The sequence below is a fragment of the Marmota monax genome, unplaced genomic scaffold (genome assembly GCF_021218885.2).
Source record: "Marmota monax isolate L192 unplaced genomic scaffold, Marmota_monax_Labrador192_F-V1.1 WCK01_AAM20220418_F8-fsc00126, whole genome shotgun sequence".
NCBI lineage: Eukaryota > Metazoa > Chordata > Mammalia > Rodentia > Sciuridae > Marmota > Marmota monax.
Window position 1 is genome coordinate 4,371,673 of NW_026695245.1, and position 20,492 is coordinate 4,392,164.

At 40.2% G+C, this 20,492-nt stretch overlaps 1 long non-coding RNA gene across 1 annotated transcript in view; it reads left to right on the forward strand.

The window, feature by feature from the left end:
• The window catches only part of LOC124085802 (uncharacterized), a 38,416-nt gene extending 20,230 nt beyond the window's left edge, over positions 1 to 18,186 (forward strand). The window contains exons 2-3 of the long non-coding RNA XR_006849579.2: positions 9,064 to 9,214; positions 16,868 to 18,186. This is a non-coding gene — a long non-coding RNA (uncharacterized LOC124085802). The remainder of the gene's footprint in view (positions 1 to 9,063; positions 9,215 to 16,867) is intronic.
• The last annotated feature ends 2,306 nt before the right edge of the window (positions 18,187 to 20,492 follow it).

The following is a 20,492-nucleotide window of genomic DNA, read 5'->3' on the forward strand; positions in this document are numbered from 1 at the left end:
ATGTCTCCCAAGGTCCCATATGTAAAAGGCTTGGTCTTCAGCTTGGCATTTTTGGAAGGTGGTGAAAAACTTTAAGAAGAGGGGGGTTAGTGGGAGGTTCTGGGTCACTGGGGAGGTACCTTCAAAGGGGATTGTGGGACTCTGGTCTCTTCCATTCTTTTACGTACCAATCATGAGATGAGCAATTTAGCCCTGCACTACTGCCAAGATGTGCTTGCTGCCTTGCCACAGGCTTGAAGGGCAATGGGGACACCAGTCATGACCTAAACCTCCAGAATTGTGACCTAAAATAAATGTTTTCTCATTACAAACCAATTATTCTTGTCATTCATTACAGTAATGGAAAACTAACACAGGATCTATGTCCACCACCTCAGCCTACCCCATCTTGAATCTAGGCAGATCTGTGATTCTCTGTAGCCACTGGAATGAGGTAGAAACGAGGCTGCACAGCTTCCAAGGCTTTGTGAGGAAAGACAGTGCAGCTTCCACATTGTTTGTGTAAGTAGTCAACTACCTGAAGGCTGCCATGCTGTAAGGAAGCCCAACCTACAAGAAGCCACTATTAGGGATTCCAGTCAGTGGCCCCTGCTGAGGTCTCAGTCAATTACCAGCCTCAACCACCCAATGTGTGAGGGAAGATACTTCTGGGTGATTCGGCCCAGCTGTCATGTTGCAACCAGTCCTTGAGTCTTCCTAGATGAGACCCCAGACATGGACCCCACCCATTCCTGCTGTGTTCTTCTTCCCTGAAAGCCCAACCCACAGAATTGGTGGGCAGATACAATAGCTGCTTTAAGCTATGTTTTAGAATAAATTTTTTAAAATATTTTTTTAGTTGTGAATGGACACAATACTTTTATTTTTATGTGGTGCTGAGGATTGAACCCAGTGCCTCATGTATGCTGGACAAGCGCTTTACTACTGAGCCACAACTACAGCCCCTAGAATAATTTTTTTTTAACACAGTGAAAAGTAATATCTGGAATACCATCTACATTGCTGATGACTTCCAAATTTATATCTCTTACGTTGGCCTCTTCTCTGAGCTCTAGCCTCACAAATCCAACTGTTTATTTTGCATTTCCCCTTGGATGTCTGACAGGCTTCTCATGGAACACCCACAGATCAAACTGATCTTCCTTGTCCTGCAAAGATGCTTGTTCTTCCGGTGTCCTAATCTCAATGTATGACACCATACCTTACCCAACACCCAGCTGCCCAGCCTAGAAATCTAGACCTCCTCAGCCACTCCTTGCTTTGCACCCACTCCATTTATTTATTATTATTATTTTTAATATTTATTTTTTAGTTTTCGGCGGACACAACATCTTTGTTTGTATGTGGTGCTGAGGATTGACGGGCCGCACGCATGCCAGACGAGTGCGCTACCGCTTGAGCCACATCCCCAGCCCAACACCCACTCCATTTAAACCATCAGCAAACCCTGGCTTCTACCTTCAGATATTTCCCCTACAGAACCCTAACCCAAACCACATCATCTTTTGCCTGGATCATTGCAATACCTCTCTATCTGGTCTCCTGCTTCCGTGTCTTGCCTCAGATTCCTCCCCACAAGTGTCCAGAAGTCATAAGACAGTCATCCCTTAGCAGCTGTGGGGGATTCATTTCAGGAACCTCCAGGGCTTCCAAAATCCACAGATGCTCAAGTTCCCTTATATAAAGTGATGTAGTATTTGCCTATCACCTACACATATCCTCCAGGATATACTAAGTCATCTTTAGATTACCTATAATATCTAACATGATAGAAATGCTATGTAAATAGCTGTATAATTTAGGGAATCATATAAGAAAAAAAAGTCTGTTTAAGTTCAGTACAAGATGATTTCTTCTGAATAGATTGTGTACCTGGTTGGTTGAATTCACACATGCTGAACCCGTGGATAGGGAGGGCCGACTGTTATCATCTCAAGATGTAAATTACATCACAAGCCCCAAGCCTACTTACCCCACCTGCCTGCTGCTGGCTAAGAATCTAACTGAGGCTGATTCTTAGCCTCAGAACATCCACCTTTGGCCTCTCCATGTGGCCTGGACTTTCTCACAATGGAAGGTCTGGGTTCAGAGAGGAAGCTTCCTAAGAGAGAGAAAGAGAGTCCTGAAGGACCCATGTTGCCTTCTAGACTCAGCCTTGGAAATCCTGTAGCGTCCCTTCTGCCCCATGCAGTTGGGTAAAGTAGTTATAAAGGCTCACCTAGGTTTAAGGGGGCGAGCGCAGACTCCTCCTGTTAAGGTCACATTCTAAAACAAGAAGATGGAGGCCGGGATATACCTCAACGGTAGAGCACTTGCCTAGACACGCAAAGGTTCCATCCTCAGTACTGCAAAAATCAAAGAGACAGGGCATACACTGTGAAACGTATTAATGCAGCCATCTTTGGAAAAGATGACATAGCTTCGTAAGAAAATAATTATCTGTACACCAAAAATACCACAAAAAAATGTAAATGCAAAAGACAGGTTAAAGAAATGCAAAATCCTCTTCCTTAACCCCTCACTGAGCTCTAGGTATTGTGGGTTGATTACAAGCATATTTGGCTGGTGACATCGTTTATAATTCACAGGGAGAAATCAGGTCTACACTGCCTGCTTCCTCTTCTCTCTGAGGAAGATGAGGATGGCCTCCCTCATCTCTTCCTGTGAGGCTCATTTCAAACACTCCTTTCCACAGCTCCTCCCTGACCTCACTAAGGTACTCATAGTTCCCTCCTGTATTATAGTTATTCACTTATCTGAAATATTACTTCTCTTTAATCTCTCAAGAGTGTCAAATTTTATAACTTAAATACATGTAATTTTATATGTCAATGATAATGAAGCTCTTTTTTGAAAAAAGAGTATACTGAGCTATAAATTTCTCAAGAGGCAGAGATTTTTGATTCATCACTGTTCCCTCTGTCTTGCCCTCTTTTCCTCACAGTTCACATGTATTAATTACTTAATTAAGTAATTAATTAAGGAGGAATTCACCATGAAGCAGTTATGGACCAGTATCCATCTCATCTACAATGAAAAATCCTAGAACACAGTAGGTGCTCAATTAAAATGTGTTTTTAATGATTGGATTACAATCTGCTAAATACAAAGCACTTAAGGCATAAGTATAAGGGCTGGTCCTTGACTTTAGTTACTCTTTAATCTTGTATAACAATAGAAGAGCTATTATAGGCAGGCCATGATTATGATTTACTGACGACAGTCTGCTGGTAAAGTCAGAAAACATAAAGGGGAAGATTGTTTCTCCTGCAAGAAAATGAAAATCTCTATGCATAGAAAAACATCATAAGTAAAATTAAGGCAATAGCAAGCCAGGAAAAACTTGCCAGTGTATTATTAACAAAGGGTTATAATTTGAAGGGGTCACGTAGTTCAGTAAGAAAAAGACAAATACTCTAAGAAATTAGGAGAACAGCCAAAATGAAAAGAAAAATATAAATGGTGAAAAATCCTCTACTTCATTAGCAATCTTTAGAAATTCATACTGAAATTGAACCAAAATAATTGTGTGTGTGTGTGTGTGTGTGTGTGTGTGTGTGTGTGTGTGTGTTGCTGGGCTCTGAACTGTACATTTTTCTTTTATCAGATAGGCAGTGTGTTTGTCGTTGGGTTTGTTTTCTGTTTAGAAGAACTGAGGATTGAACCCAGGGCTTCACACATGCTAGGCAAAGGTTCTACCATGCCCAGCCCTTTTTATTTTTCATTTTGAGACAGGGTCTCACTAAGTTGCCTGACCTCCAATTTTCTATCCTCCTGCCTCAGCCTCCTCAGTAGCTGCCATTACTTGCTTGTGCCTCCACACCCAGCAGAAGCAATTTTTAAGTTAATATGCACTGCTGGAAAGCCTGGGGAGGGAAAATTGATGTTTAAAGTTGCACGTCAAAAACCTTTAAAATGGGCATACTCTGTGACCTGGTATTTCAACATTTCCAAATTTATGCCAAAGGATTTATGGCTGACGTCTGCCAAGATCTGTACACAAAGACTCCTCATGAAACACTGTTTTTAATACCAGAAAACTGGAAACAACGTGTAGCCCTGGGACTTGGTTAAACAAATTATGGCAATAATATAAAATCATTCCAAATGCTGATATAAAATAAAAGGTAAAGAAATAGGAACATATTCACATTACAAAATTAATTTTTAAAAAGTTTATTGGGAAAAATGTATCAAATCTTTTTATTTTTCATCACTTCACATAGAAATTCCACAAAGAAATGTACATATAAGAAGCCTAGAATGATTTATACTAAAATTTTTAAACTCTTTAAATTTTATTTTTCTTATCTCCATTCTGTGTTTTTAAATGTTCCACACTTACATTACTTTTCTATTCAGGAAAAAAATGTAAAAAGGAATACCACCAGTCCTTCTCAGTGGCATGGTAATCATCCCTTCATAGAGAGGGGACACGAGCATGGCTGTCCCCTTTGAACAGAGGCTCTAGGCCCCTGTGTGCACATTTCCAACAGCCCATTCTCTGTGAGACCAGAGTGACGGTAAGAGGGATTTTGTACTTGGAGTTCACCCCTGCAGTAAATCTTTAGGACTGTGGGAATAGGTGCTTTGCATTCCCTAGCACTGGAGAATGTACATCAGGTTTGACATTTTGTCTACATCCTGTGGGAAGATTGGGGAGGAAAGGACTTCATTAATCTAAACGCCACTCAAACCCCACGGCGAGTGTTTCTGTTCATAGGTGAGTGTTTTGATGAGTTTGCTTTATTTTTTTTCCAGCAGAAATAAAGGGATGACACCATTAGTTCAATGCATGGCACATGGGGTGGTGGTGAACTGAAAGCATCCTGCAGGGGAGTCCAAATGGGATGGGTGTGAGAAGCTGGATTGTGAGAGGGAAACAAATTTGCCTTATTTTTTCCCTTACTTAGCTTTCAGTTTTATGAGGATATAGAAAAATCATGTGACCAAACCTGATGGGAATAGTCTCTAAAACTGAAAAATAAAGCGATGATTTGAATTTCCTGAATTCCTCTATTTCCAAATATAATTCCTATATAAAATTTCACTGCACTTTGGGGAATCACGAAAACAAATGAATATTATAGGATAGAAAAAAGGAAGATGTTTTAAAAATACATGTTCATATGCTTGCATCAAATCTTACAAGTCAGCTCACAATGGCAGAGGTACCACTCCGAGGTACCTTTTTCACGTTTTGTTATTTGGTGGCATTGAAAGATCAGGAAATGTTTTTAAATGCACAAGTGTTTTACTGACTTTTTACAAGGTCCCCTTTGGCTTCAGAAAGCTTTAGATGACATACACGGGCTCTGTGCAGATAGATGCTTCTGAAAAGTTGATGTGCGCTCACCTCGAGGTTCCTGGGAGTGTTTACTTCATATGGCACATCTTGGAGCCCTTGATCGATGGCAGTAAAGTCAAAGGAGGCTGTAATTCTCCGACAGCCTTCTTCAGACTTGAAGCATGGAGGCAGCACAGAAAACAATAATTCAGTGTCACAGGTGATTGCTGTCTTTCCTGGGCCTGCAGCCACACCTGTGAGGGACTGGGATTGTGGTGCCATTTATAACTGAGAGTGAGGACGGAGCCAGGGAAAGGAATCTAAAAGACTTTTGGGTATTTCTGTTTTTATTTCACTCTTGGACAAGCTGATAAAAGAAAATGGTTTTAAACTACCTATTTGACAAAATGATGCACTTATTTAACCAAATTATCTCTAAAAATACTAAAGGGAAATTTAATAATCACAAAGACTCATAGCTCTCTCCCTTTCTAAATATAGCTCCCATGTTCCTCTGTGCCCGGGGAATCTCTTCTCCTTTTTTCTCTCAATTTCCCTCCAACCCAATCTCCTTGGTTTTTCCTCTCCTGTTTCTCATTCTTTTCCAGTATATTTTTATTTCTTCCTGTAGCAACTCTGTTCTTGCCATTGTACATCAAACCAAGTCAACTGTGGCCCTTCTCATTGTCCAACCTTACCCCAATTCCACACAAAAAGGTGCAGAATTTACCAGAACACGGGGAATTCTCAGGATTAGGTATGATAACTCGAAGGGTTACACGTAGTTAACTCATCTGACACATGAGAAACCCAAGCTTTGGAGGGTAAACAACTTACCCAAGGCCACATAGCCTGGAAGTAGCAGAACCAGTCCCCAAACTTCCTGATTCCTAAGCTTGGGCTGTTTCCAGAATGCACGGGCAGGCCCCTGGGGAGGGTTCTGGGTGGATGAGGAACAGAATTAAGTCATGTTAACCAATTGCCACATCCTCTCAGATTTTTAGGGTGGATCTGCTTCCCTGCCCAGGACAGGAAACAGGCCATCTCCCAGGAAGTACCTTGTGGTATGTGCAGCAGAAAAATCTCCCATTAGCACATCTGGAAAAAGCACTTTGGTTCCTAGAGGCCCACACATCATGGCACAGGCCCCTTTACCCTGCTGTGTGAGGGGTTTGGGTCCTGGCTGCGTCGTAGTTCCTTTATTTCTCAGAGGGCTTTGGGAGAGGCCTGGTGGGGGAGAATGATGGCATCTCCTCGGGAACCTTTCCCAGGACTGCTGAGGTTCAAGGCCTACATCTGCTCCAGGGTCTTTCTCTTGGGATTCTTCCCACTGATTCTCATGGATGTTCAGGCCAGGACCTATTCCCTAAGCTTAAAACTTATGCTGTTAAAGGACTTGTAAGAATCAACAACTCTGGTAGTTGGAAGTATTTCAAAAGCTGTGAGAAAGAAGTATCCCAAAATATGTATGTAAATACACGACCATCTTCTCTAGAAGGTACTGTTATATAAAATTCAAAACACCACCACCACTTTTAGGTGAGTCTAGGAGGCATTTTGGTAAGTGAAGGAGAAAAGGGCAGGGATAGAGGAGGCTTCCAGGTTTCTGCAGAAATTCTCCCCCACAGGTAGGTGTCCCTGATTCTTCCAGGGCCTCCAGAGTCAGAACTTTGCTGTCCCTGGCTGCAAGATTCCCAGCCTGCCCCACTGGAAGCTGTGGCCAACGTGAAGACCAAACACCGGGAGAGGAAGGCAGTCTTGCACCTGTCAGTCAAGGGAGTTCTCCAAGGAGGGACACTCCCTGTGTTCCTAATTCATGCTCCTACACATCTTTGATCTGCTGTTAGCATCGTGACCCATCAACAGACAACTGTCTCACCAACGCTAAAATGGAAGGTGAAGCTGAAGGAGACTTTTAGACTAGGTTGTCAACTGTTCTTTGCAATGATATATATATATTTAGATTCTAAAAAACATAAATATTAAATATGCTGTTAAATTTTTTTAGCAGCAAAACACTCAAAAAATTTATATAGCAGAAAAGCACTCAAATAACATTGAATATACATGTGCATATAATTGATTTGTGACATCAGTCCCTGCTGGATGTGTCTCCTACAATGACTGTGGAAAACAGGTCAACAAGCTGGGGATAGGTCCCTGGCTAGGCTGGGAAAATACTTCCCACGTGTGTTATCTAAGGCCCAGGGCCCTAATCTGGCCTGCAGGTTGCTTCTGGATCCCAGCCAGAAGTAGGAACTCTACTTTTCATGTACATAATGTTTATTAAAATAAAGCCACCTGTTAGGCTGGGGCTGGGGCTGAGTGGGACAGCACTAGCATATGCAAGGCCCTGGGTCCCATCCCTAGCACACAGGAAAAAAAAAAAATGTTGTGACTACAAAAGTTCTTATGTGTCAGCAAAGTTCTCAGATGGGATTAGGAGTATTGGAGAAAAAGGTGCAAGTATGGGGTCTGTTCCCCAGTGTTCTGAATTAGTGAAAGGAACAAACCTTGCTTTAAGGGTTGTCTTTTGCTTGGTGTGGTGGCACGTGCCTGTAATCCCTGCGGCTTGGGAGGCTGAGGCAGAAGGATCACAATTCAAAGCCAGCCTCAGCAAAAGTGAGGTGCTAAGCAACTCAGTGAGACCCTCTCTCTAAATAAAATACAAAATAGGGCTGGGGATGTGGCTCAGTGATTGAGTGTCCCTGAGGTCAATCCCCAGTACCAAAAAAAAAAAAAAAAATTGTCTTTTGAGGACTGAGAATTCTAGAGCACTGAAAAAAATTAAGGCTGGGGTTGTGGATCAGCAGTAGAGTGCTCACCTAGCACATGCAAGGCACTAGATTTAATCCTCAGCACCATATAAAAATAAATAAATAAAGGTATTGTATCCAACTTACAACTAAGAAAAATATTTAAAAAATAAAAAAACACATTAGTCGTGAGGCATGAGAATGGAGATAAGGGAAGACCTTGAATGAGCTTCTGTTCTTTCTGCTCTTATTGTGGTTGAGAAGATGAAGGAAAATGGTTTTTGACTGCTTATTTGATCAAACGATTTGTTTACTTGAGGGTTTTTGTTGTTGTTATTGTTTTGGAGTTAAACCAGTGCTGATACAGTGTTGTGGGGCATCCTTGGAGTCTTGTCCATGGGAAAGATCTGGTAGGCTGGGATCCAGAAGCCACCGTGGGCTGGGTTGGGGCCATGGTACTAACCGCTGGGACTCAGACAACACATGTGGGGAGTATTTTCCCAGCCTGGCCAGGGCTTGTTGACCTGTTTGCGACGGTCACTGTAGGAGACACATCCAGCAGGGACTGATGTCACAAATCAGTTATATGTACATATATACATTATATATATATTCAAAGTTATTTGAGTTTTTAAAATATTTTTTTTTGGTTGTCAATGGACCTTAATTGTATTTATTTATTTATTTTTATGCGGTGCTTAGAATCAAATTCAGTGCCTCACACATGCTAGGCAAGCTCTCTACCACTGAGTCACAACCCCAGCCCTATTTGGGTGATTTTATGCTATATAAATTAACAGTATATTTATAATTTGTTTTTTTAGAATCCAAATACCATGCAAAGAAGAGTTGACAACATATTTTCTAAACATAGCTGAAGAATTTTAAGAAACCAAAATAAGACTTTAGAAAGAAAGAAATGTATTTGCTTTAAGTGAGTGAAACTCTATGTGCTTGAGGTTTGAATAAGCCTTAAACTCTATCATTCATTTTTAATATTTGTCTTTGATCTGCTTTTAGCATAACGACAGATCAGACATGGGAGTGACTACTTGAAGAACCATTGATGTGGAAGACACCAAGATTCACTATCTCAAGTCCTACCAGAATGCTGAGGGAGGAAAACATTCCTTCCAGCCTGGTGTCCGGAGGAAATCTCTTAATCAATTATGTTGGTATTAGTAATTTGGAGTCATTAAACTGTGGACCAGAATAAGATTGAAATCTCAGACTAAAGAGCTACATACAATCTTGATAAAAACCTAACACTAGGCCTGGGGCTGTAGCTCAGTGGCAGAGCACTTGCTTAGCCCATGTGAGGCTAAGGTACTGGGTTCTATTCTTAGCACCACATAAAAATAAGCAAAATAAGGGCTGGGGACATAGCTCAGTTGGTAGAGTACTTGCCTCACGTGCATAAGGCCCTGGGTTCAATTCCCAGCAACACACACACATACACACACACACACATACACAAAGGCAAAGTGAAGGCATGCTGTCCATCTACAACTAAAAAAATAAATAATTAAAAAAACTAATAATACACTAACACCATATATCCAAACTGTGGCTTTCCTAGAAATTGTCTATAAGACTCTGTCTTCATAGAGCTTCTCCAGTCTTCCACACACACCCCTTCCATTGTTTTCTACAGAGCAAGCAGAACTTAAATAGCCCCAACTGTTTTGTATCTCCAGTTGCTTTTCCCAAGGAAAACATGTTGTCATCAAGGGTCTGTATATTGTGAAATTTTTACAGTTTATCAAAAGCTCTTCATTAAGAGAAATGTGGGCCAATAAGCACAACAAAAACAGTCTTAGATACATGTGCATGCGCACACACACACACACACACACACGTCCTTCAAAAATTCAGAACATTCCTGCCTGTGTCAACATGATCTCAGATAAGCACAAACACAAGAAGCCAAATACGGTGTTGACGGAGGTGGTCAGTAAAGAAACAGCATCATGTTTTGTTTGCCCTTTCTTCCTCCAACCTCATGCATTGTATTTTAATGCATTTTTATTATATAGTCAACTATCATCCCAATTTGTGTCTACTTAGGCATTTTAGCAGGAAACACAGTTTCTAATTTTCAAAAAAAATAATTGCCTTTATTTATTGGACTGTGAATTGGCAATAACTTAACTAAGATATAAAAGATCTATGAAATGCACTTTTAAAAAATTGCATTTAGAGTTCATGTAATGATTTAGTTTAGATTTTCATTATGACCCCCACATAGACATGAATTACACATCAGCTTATTTTGATCACAGTTTGTATCACCATTCATAGTTACTGGCTTTTTGTGGAGCTGATGGGTTAAAGCTTTTTAAGTTAAAAAAATCCAGATATATTGCTATGGTTTCAATTACCAAACATCTGCGTATTATTCAAAATTATTCCAGTCTATCATCATAATGCATTTAGGTAAATTTTTCTATTATGTATGGTACCAATTTTTAAAAAAGAAAAAATATGAATAATTAAGAAGGAATTTATTAAAGCATAGGAAGAAAAGAAAAAAAATGGGAACAAAATTTTTCCTTGGATCTGATCCCAAGAAACACCCAAAGCCCATACATTTGGTTTCCTCTCCATGTAAAATGGCTGTGTTCATTCCCTTTCTTGTGAGCACAACTGGCTTGTTTGCCCAGGTGTAGCCACTGACATTTGATTATTGCAAGCCAATGCACTGATGGCAGATCAGAGCCTGGCAGGGAACAGTATTTGACACCCAGGGACCTGAGCAGCAATGAGTCAGAAGCAGGTGAACTATGGAAGCTGAAAGCCCAGAAAAACCCAAGGGCCAAGCAAGTCCAGAGGGCCAAGGGGCCTGCACCCATCAGCTAGGAAAGCTGGTCAGAGGTCAAGTGCCAAATCAAGACATGGTCAAAGGCTGAGGCTTGCATTCATTTGCATTCCTTCCCCCAATTCTGTACCTTCTGCAAGTGCACCCTTTCTTTTTCTATAGTTCTTCAGAAACTGCTCCACTTTGAGTGTTGTTTTTGCACCCTCTTTATTTTTCCCTGCCAATTCCAGGACACAGCTATTCTCCTTGGCTTTGACTTATGCTATTTACCACCTGTGCAACTCATTTAGGACTTAATCTTATGGTGTCTTTTGACATCTTTGGAATGATTATTTTAGTGTGTCTGGTTTCTCCAAATCAGACCATGAGTTCCTTGAGGTTTTTAATAAAAACAAATAAATAAATCAAATAGAGGTATTGTGCCCATCTACAACTAAAAAAGAAATATTAAAAAAAATTGGCAAACCAGGAGGAATATGGTGGTGTGGATGGGGGTCTGATTGTTTCATCTTAATACTTATTGGCTTAAAAAAGACAAGAGGGCTGGGGACAGGCTGGGCTCAGTGGAAGAGGGTCTAGTGGACCTGATCAATAGCAAGAGGCCAGACAGGAGCCTTATTTCCAAATGTCAGACTTGCTTACCCATGATGGAGTGTCTGGCCTTTGGTTTATTACATTTTCCCATGTGCTTATTATGTGTATATTATATATAATATATATGTATTTATGTATATTATATATATTATGCATATAAATATATATTATATATATAAATACACATAATTATATATATAATACACATGTATATATCTCCAAGAAAACAAATTTTAAGTATGAATACCTTTCAAAATTTTATATGTACTTATATATATAATATATATTTATATGTATTTATATATAATATATATTTATATGTATTATTATTATATATGTATAATATATAAAAACACATATAATATATATTATATATAAATACACATAATGATATATATATCTCTAGGAAAACAAGTTTCGAGTATGAATACCTTTCAGAATTTTGAAATCAAATACAAAAATAAAAACATTTTTTGGTAGTGGCTCCAAAATAATGCCAATTTTAAAAGGATTAAACATAAATGTTCCTGAGTGGAGACAAGATTGTTCACTGAGTCTGAGGCAAGGGTTGAGACTTCTACCGTCAAGTGGTCCTAGCGCAGCCTTTCTGGGGATATGGACATAAATTCCTGGTAGTGTTTTCTGACTATATATCCTCATCCCATTTTTCTCTCCAATTCTATTTTTTTTTTTTAAAAAAAAACATGTTTGTACAAGCTTTTCTGGATTATAGAAAATTCTCTCCTCTTTCTCAAATTTGCAAGTATTCTGTTCTTATGGCTTTTCCATATTGTGTTTATTCTTGAGCCTTGACAAGCCTCTAGTCTTTGGTTTGGGGCTTTCATGACCCACTTATTGCTATTCCCTGTGGTCTGTACCTTCCCTCTTCACTGTGCTGTCTTCCCATGCACAGACCACAGCTCAATAGAAATACTCCCCCAGTGGCTACTTTGGCACTTTGGTTTCTTCACATTAGAGCTGTTCATTTGGGGACATTCCTGGCTTTGATGGAGCAATTCTATGTCCTTGAAGGACTTTTGGTGTCCCTGGCTCCCCTCCCACTGAAAGCTGGTATCACCATCAGTAAACAGAATGAGAAAAAATGTTCCCATGAATTTCCACACCCAGTCAAGTCACCTGTTTTAGATGCTGCTTCCCCACCCCGTATCCCGAAACACATACACTTTTTCACTGAAGGACACTGTTCGAGCTTTGACTGGTGGGTTAGAAAGTTGGTCGTATCTTTAAGCTATTCTTCCTTTTAGAGAGGTTTTTTTTTTTTTTGGCCTTGGAATAAGTCATAAGCTATTTTATTTTGTTTTGTTATCATGAGAAATGTCACACCTCTGTACAAATAGAGTACTATAATGAACCCCCATGGATCTAACACCTAATTTCAATAATCATCGACTCATACATAATTCTGTTCTCCCTATACCACTAGATAATTTAAGAAAATCACAGACATTATTTCATTATCTTTGGGATAAACTTTCTGATATCTGTGTGTGTGTATGTGTGTGTATGTGTGTGTGTGTGTGTGTGTTCCTGGGGATTAAACCCAGGGTCTCATGCATGCTAGACCCTCTACCACAGAGCCCAGCCTGTCCCCAGCCCTCTTGTCTTTTTTAAGCCAACAAGTATTAAGGCAAAACAATGGGACCCCCATCCACACCACCCACATTCCTCTTGGTTTGCCAAACTGTTTTTTTAAAAATATTTGTTTTCTAGTAGTAGATGGGCACAATATCTTTATTTGACTGATTTATTTTTATGTGGTGCTGAGGATCGTAACCCAGTGCTTCATGCATGCTAGGCGAGCGCTCTACCACTGAGCCACGACCCCAGCCCATGGTTTGCCAAACTTAAATCCAGTTTTGCAGCTGCTTTCCTTGCTTCTATCTTCTGGGACAAAAATGCCAAGATAAGCCGAGAGTTTATCAGATGCTCTGTTTTCAGCAGAAGGAGACTTTTGGCAGAGCGTTTGGATTGCACATATAATGTTTCTACTCCCATTTGCCTGTGCTGGTTTGGTGACCTGCATTAGGTGACTGGCTTCCACATCTTCTCCCAGGTGGAGAGAATTGGAGTTCAACACCACCCAAACACCATTTTTGTATCTATCTCTCCCGGTGTCCCCTGAAAAGCCCTCTGCCAAGCTGGGAACTGAGTCCATGATTTAACCACCCTTCTTCCTGTTTAGCTCCTTGCCTGTCCTACTGATGTGGAAAGGTAGGTAAATCTGCTAATGTACTGAGGGACAGACCATTCCCAGCCCAGTTCCTAATGCAACCAAACCCAAGGAGCCTGCTTTTCAGTTTTGTCCACAGAAACATTTTGAAAATGAGGGACGCACGTTAAGTCAGTTAATGGTGGAGTGCTAACCTGCTACAGAAGATGAGAACAATAGGTTCTGTCATGACTGATTCTTAAATGATTAGGATAATCAAGTGATAGGGCCTACTTTCCTCCTGCTTCCTCCTTTGGGGATGTCTCTGCTGGCTATTTGATTGCCTGCTGGTTAGATTTGATTAACACTGCTGACTTTGGGGGAGCTCTCTGAAAATGAATTGATGAGCCACATAAACGCTAAACTTGACTTTGAGATCTCCGAGCTCTTCAGTTTGTACTGGGAATCATGACCCCAGAATACAATTTTGAGTCAGTTCTTGCACTGAATTATAGCCTTCCTTTTTAAAATTTGTTCCCAAATGCAACTCCCCTCCAACTCCTTTCTAGATGGGTGTTTGTGGCTCTTTTTTGTTTGTTTGTTTGTTTGTTTTTGCAGTACTGGGGATTGAACCCAGGGGCGATTTGCCAGTGAGCTACTTCCCCAGTCCTTTTTTAAAAAACTTACTTTTTTTGTTGTTGTTGTTGTTTTGTTTTCTTTTTGGAGAAAAGGCCTCACTAAGTTGCCAAGACTGACCTTCAACTTGTGATCCTCCTTCCTCAGCCTCCTGAGTTGCTAGGATTACAGGTGTGCCCTATCACACCCGGCTAGATGGGTGTGTTAGAAGAGTATTAATCTGTGTTAGGAGGAGCCTAACTCCACTCTAGGGAAGGGATTTAAATGCTCCTAGCAAGTCCTCTAAAGGAATGCTTAGATCCTTCTATTTTATCAGTAAGTTAATCTGTTGTTTAGAAAAGTCTTATCAGAATACTTTCCTCTCCTGAAGTTTTTCCTCCTAAAGAGAGATACAATTTTGACTATCTTCCTTTGCCTTTCTCACATTAACCCTAGATGGTAAGGTGCATTAGAATTCCCAGTGTTACTGATGCTGGCCAAACACGGACAGTGACTGAAGCAAATTGCCTCAAAGCAAACAGTTCATTAGCAGAGGAGTCTGGAACCTCTGTCTCTGTCAGGATGGAAACTTCGATTTGTTAGGCCCTGTCCTTTCATTCCATCTGCTCTCACCACTATCATGGTTTTCCCTGACCAGCATGACCGTTTAAATGGCCATCCGTGACCAGTATAGATCACTAGTTCAGTTGTGGTATGCATGCTCACGGAGACAAAAAGGATCCTTATCATTGCCAAACTCTCAGAGTTGTTGTGGCAGCCACAAATCCTAGTGTATGTGAAAGTTCTCTGTGAGCTATAGGGTCCTATTCAAGTGAAGATAATGCGGAATTCTTTTTTTTTTTTTTTGTGGTGCTGGGAATTGAACCCAGGGCCTATGTGCATGCAAGGCAAGCACTCTACCAATTGAGCTACATCCCCAGCCCTCAAGCTAAATTCTTTATGTATCATCTCAGTTAATCCTCAGAGTGATCTTAGGTTTTGTTGATTATTTTCACATATGTTACAGTATAAAAAGAGCCAAAACATTACATGTGTTTAATAAGGCAGCTTTTAGTGCTATGAAGACAACTCTGAGCCAATCCTACTGCAAATCATTAATGTCTTCTAGAAAAATACAAAAGGAAGAGGAAAACTGAATGAGCACTGTAAATCAAGACACACACACACCTACCACAGTATTCTCTGGCATTCCTAATTCATCCCTCACATAACAGGGATTTCTAAATCTGATAGTCACTGGGATTATATACCTGTAATCGCAGCAACTCAGGAGGATGAGGCAGGAGGATCACAAGTTCAAGGCCAGCCTCAGCAATTTAGTGAGGTCCTAAGCAACTTAGCAAGATCTTGTTTCAAAATAAAACGAAAATAAAAAGGTCTAGGGGTGTATTCAGTGTAAAGTGCTGCTGGGTTCAATCCCCATTAACAAGCAGTAAAAATAAAAATAAATCTGATGGTTAATTTTAGGTGTCAATTTGACTGGATTAAGCATACCTAGAGAACTGGGAAAGCATTATTTTTAGGGGAGTCTGTGAGGGTGTTTCCACAGGAGACTGAGTTGGTGGACTGAATGGGGAAGATGGGCCCTCAAGGTGAGGTGGGGACCTGAAGAGAACAAAAAGGCAAAGGAAGAGCAAGGTCTCTCTCCTGGAGCTGGGACATCCTTCTCTTCCTGACCCTGAACATCAGAACGTCAGGCTCTCTGGCCTTTGAACTCCAGCACCTATACACCACTGGTCCCTGTTCTCAGGGCTTTGGCCATTGACTTTCCTGATTCTGCAGGTTTTCAGTTTTGGCATCTCAGGGTCTCCGGTGTGCACATGAGATACCTGTATGGGGACTTGTCAGCCTCCAGAATGGAGCGAGCCAAGCCCCTAACCAGCTTCCCCCTTATCTATCTCGCTCCGTATATCCTACTGGCACCATCTCCCTGGAGAATCCTGATTCACACCATGGTATCTAAAACTATATATTGTTTCTTTTTTCTTTTTCTGTTGAGGGTGGTACTAGAGATTGAACCCAGGGGTATTCTACCACTGAGCTACCTGCCCAGTCTTTTTCCATTTTTATTTTGAGATAGAGTCTTGCTAAGTTGCTGAGAGTCTCACGAAGTTGCTGCAGCTGGCCTCAAACTTGCAAACTTCCTGCTTCAGTCTCCTGAGTTGCTGGGATTACAGGCTCGAACCGCAGTGCCTGGCTAATATTTATTTATTTATTTATTTATGGTGCTGGGGACTGAACCCAGGGCCTTGTGCATGTGAGGCAAGCACTCTACCAACTGAGCTATATCCCTAGCCCGTAATTTTTTAATAATATAAGTAGAGCACAGTGGTGCACTAATCTCAGTGACTCGGGAGGCTGAAGTAGGAGGTTTGCAAGTTTGAGGTCAGCTGCCGCAACTTATGAGATCCTGTCTCAAAATAAAAAATAAAAAGGTCTGGGGGTGTAGTTCAGTGGGAGAACACCTCTGGGTATAATCTCCATTACCAAAAAAAAAAAAAAAAATTCATAACAGCAGTGACCTACAATTTGTAAATAAGAACAAAGCTTATCTTCTTTAAAATCATCATTTTAATAATCATTCATTGCCATTTCTTTGGTCAAAGTTCCTTAGGTGGAAGCTTCTTTTCTCACTCCTATTCTTCAATATAACAAAAGAAGAAGCTTCAAATGAAGTTAATATAAAACCAAAGACAGCAAAGAGGAGAACCAGAGGCTGAGAAGAGGAAATGCCAACTTCTTACAGGATAATGTGACTTCCTTTTTAAAGACAAAAAAAAAAAAAATCTTTTCAGATTGTCTTGTCAAGGCATAAATGTGGCTCCTAAATGTCTAACGAAAGGGAAATAATTTAACAAATTATAAGTACTTTCATACAATGCAATATTTTGAGCCAATTAAGTGGATTTTTCTTAATTGGATAAAATTTTAGTATGGAGAAATCCTCAAAATAAAATGACAAGTGATAAAAATCAGGATAGAAGCCTGATCACTTGGAAGGTAAGCACACACACACACACAAAGAAAAGATATGCATGATCATTATACAAAATACATGTATCAAGATGTGAATTTGTTGTCAACATACCTTATATACAAACAGAGATACGATAAATGGTGGTATATAGGTGTATTAAGAATTGTATGCAAAAAAATAACAGAGCTCATGAATAATGGTATAATTTGGCGTGAACATACTTTATATGGAGAGTTACGAAAAAATTGTTCTGTGAATGGATAATTATGAATGTAATGCCTTCCATATTGCCATGTATGTAAGAAATTTTAAGAAAGAAAGAAATATAAACAGAGGTTGTTACTAAATGTTTTGCTACAAGATTTGGGGGTTTTATGTTTGTTTGTTTGTTTGTTTGCTGTGCTGGGGATCAAACTCAGGGCCTTCTTCATACAAGTGCTCTTCCATGGAGCTACACCCTCAGTCCAAGTTTTAAAAATATATATTCTTCCTCATTTTCCAAACATTTATGAGCATGTATTTTTTTTTAAATAAAAAAATGGCTGCAAAATAGTGCAAAAGTTGAATATTGTGGCTTCAATGTAGATAACACTTTGGAGTCAGGAGTATAGGTCAGTGATAAAGCACTTACTTAGCACATGCAAGGCTCTGGGTTCAATCACCAGCACTGAAAAAATTTTCTCAAGACTATAGTTTCCAAAAGTAAAAATGTGATTTTTATAGTCCTTTTTCATTGTGAATAGAAATACGAATTTTCTATGTTATTCTGCCTGATTCTCAGTGTTTCTTTATATATTCTTATTGCACTAAATTGTTCAGATCTTCCCACCATCAACAGATTTTTTTCAGGAATACCTGTTAAATGTTTTGGGCAAATGACTTTTAGACAACTGAGACTCAGCCATGCAAAATAATCCTGTAGTTCACTAAGAGTTTTCTTCCAGTTTAAACAAGAGCATTTATATTTGCTAAGCTGAAAGTTCTGCCAAACCAAGAAAACCCCTTATGGAATAAAAGTGGCAAAAAATAGGACTGAGATGCATGTTTATGAACAGATATTTTAATTTTAAATGTTAAAAACAAAGACACTTATTAATTGGAGATAAACTCTGGAAAACCACTTGAAATCTGAGTATGGAAACTGATCGTCACGCAGGGCTATTCATTTCTATCTTGGAAATTATTTTAAAACTTAATTAGAAAAACAAAACTTGGATTTATCTTTCCCCCAAAGTTGGCCAGCCTTCATGGAGAGGAGAGAGCACTGATCACAGAACCCCTCTGGCCCTGGCTTTCTGGAGACAGGTTTATGAGGAGGTGTGTGCTGGGGAGCCAGAGCTTCACCTCCAGGGTTCAAAGGCATAGATCATGTTCCTTGGAGCTAGCTCTGTTTTCTGTCAGACCAATTCCTGGCCCCTCCCCTGCTCTCATCTGCTATCTTAGGAAACAGCACTCCTCAAATTCTTTGCATGATTGGAGGGGGTAAAGGGGAGGACCCCATCCCCAGATATAACCCCTCTTTTCATCACCAATAACTAGGGTCAGGTCTCCATATAATCCAGAAGAGGAAGTGCAAAGCTTGCTAAGGGACTATTTTGCTGAAAGAACTGCAGGATTTAGCCAGTATGTTTCAGGAGGAGCTGGGAAAGTCGGTAGGGATTGGACTCTGAGGGTGCTGGATGGATGACGTTGGAGCGTAACGTCCAGCAATGGAGAAATTATCAATATGGGAGCATTGAATACAGGATTTAGCAGCCTAGCAAAGACCCCACAAGTCAGGGCAACCATGCTTACAGGATGACTCCTAGAGGCAGAAAAAACAGTACTTTCCATCTCTTCTCTGTACTTTGAGTTGTGTCTCAGTTAGTAGATCCAGGACTGTCTGGAGATGCAGAATCTGGGCTCTGTTAACACCCTCTTTTCCCTGTGATCTTTGAGCCTTTATAGCTTCTCACTGTTGTGTACCTATTTATCTTCACTTTTTAAATCCCTAACAATGAACCTCTGTATTAATTTCCCTCCAAAACATCTAAATTGGTTTCTGCTTTTCTGATGGGACCCTGTCAATATAACTGATCATAACTTAGGATCAGGCTGTGAAATCACTCCAGCTCAGGGAACGTTTGTGAAGGAAGGGAAGACATCCCCCAATCGGAGGCACCATCATAGACATCTGTCTCCATGGCAGCAGGGACGTGTACAAGCTGCAGAAACCAGCCCCTGTCTATGCCCAGAGATTTACAGTGAGTTCGTAATCGTGTGTCAAAAGAAAAACAGAAGCTGGTTATCATAATAATCCAGGTTTGATGGCAGTTAATTGGTGGTTTGTTTATGTTATCAGAGAAGCCATTTATTTCCTTAGGAATGAGCTTTTTGATACCACAGAGCTTCAAACAATGCTTGTTCCTGTGAGAAGAAGCCGTTGGGGGAATGTCTTAATTTAATAAAACTTGAACAAAGTCTGATTATAGTAGGGCATCTCCCATTCCTGTGCTAAGCATATGTACACATAACAGCTCTATACAAGGCATACAAAATGGGAAAAACCCCAACTCTAGAATAATTACTAGCTGCATTTTCAATGGTAAAATTTTCAACTGTACTTATTAAGTCAGGACCATAATTTGTGAAATAAAATAATTACCAGCTGCTATAGTTCTGTCACCAATGGGAAAATCTAAAGGATAGAGGCAGGCAGAGAACTGGTACCTGTTGTGTCCATTAAAAAAAAGAAGGGAAACATGATGGGCTTGGTCCATGGTGGACACAACGTGTTTCTTAAATGAATGGATGCCCACCTCAAATCTTCAATGAGCAGAAATGAGTAAAGCATTCTGCCTAAAGTAAATAGGACTTTTTAAACCGGGCTTCGAAGAATGGCAGGACATTGTGCTGACCGGACCAGGGTGGGATTTCAGGAAGACCCAAGAGGGTACAGTGCAGGGACAGATCAATGGCCAGGTGAGGCCAGAGGAAGTATAAAGCAAGGCTGGCTTTGGAGGTCACCTTAGGCAGCTTTGTTGGTATCTTGTGTTTATGTGTGTTGGAGGGGGTTTGGAGGCTTTTAAGTTGAATGACAGTCAGATCTGTGGCTTGCAAGTTCCTTTAATGTGCAAGTTCCATAAATATTTGTCAAATTGACTTTTTAAAAAGATAATGGAAGAGCAGCTAAAAATCTTCTGAATATAATTACAGTGCTTTAGGTTGGGAACATTTTCATGCTAGGTGTGGTTAACACCTATTACTGGTTTCCT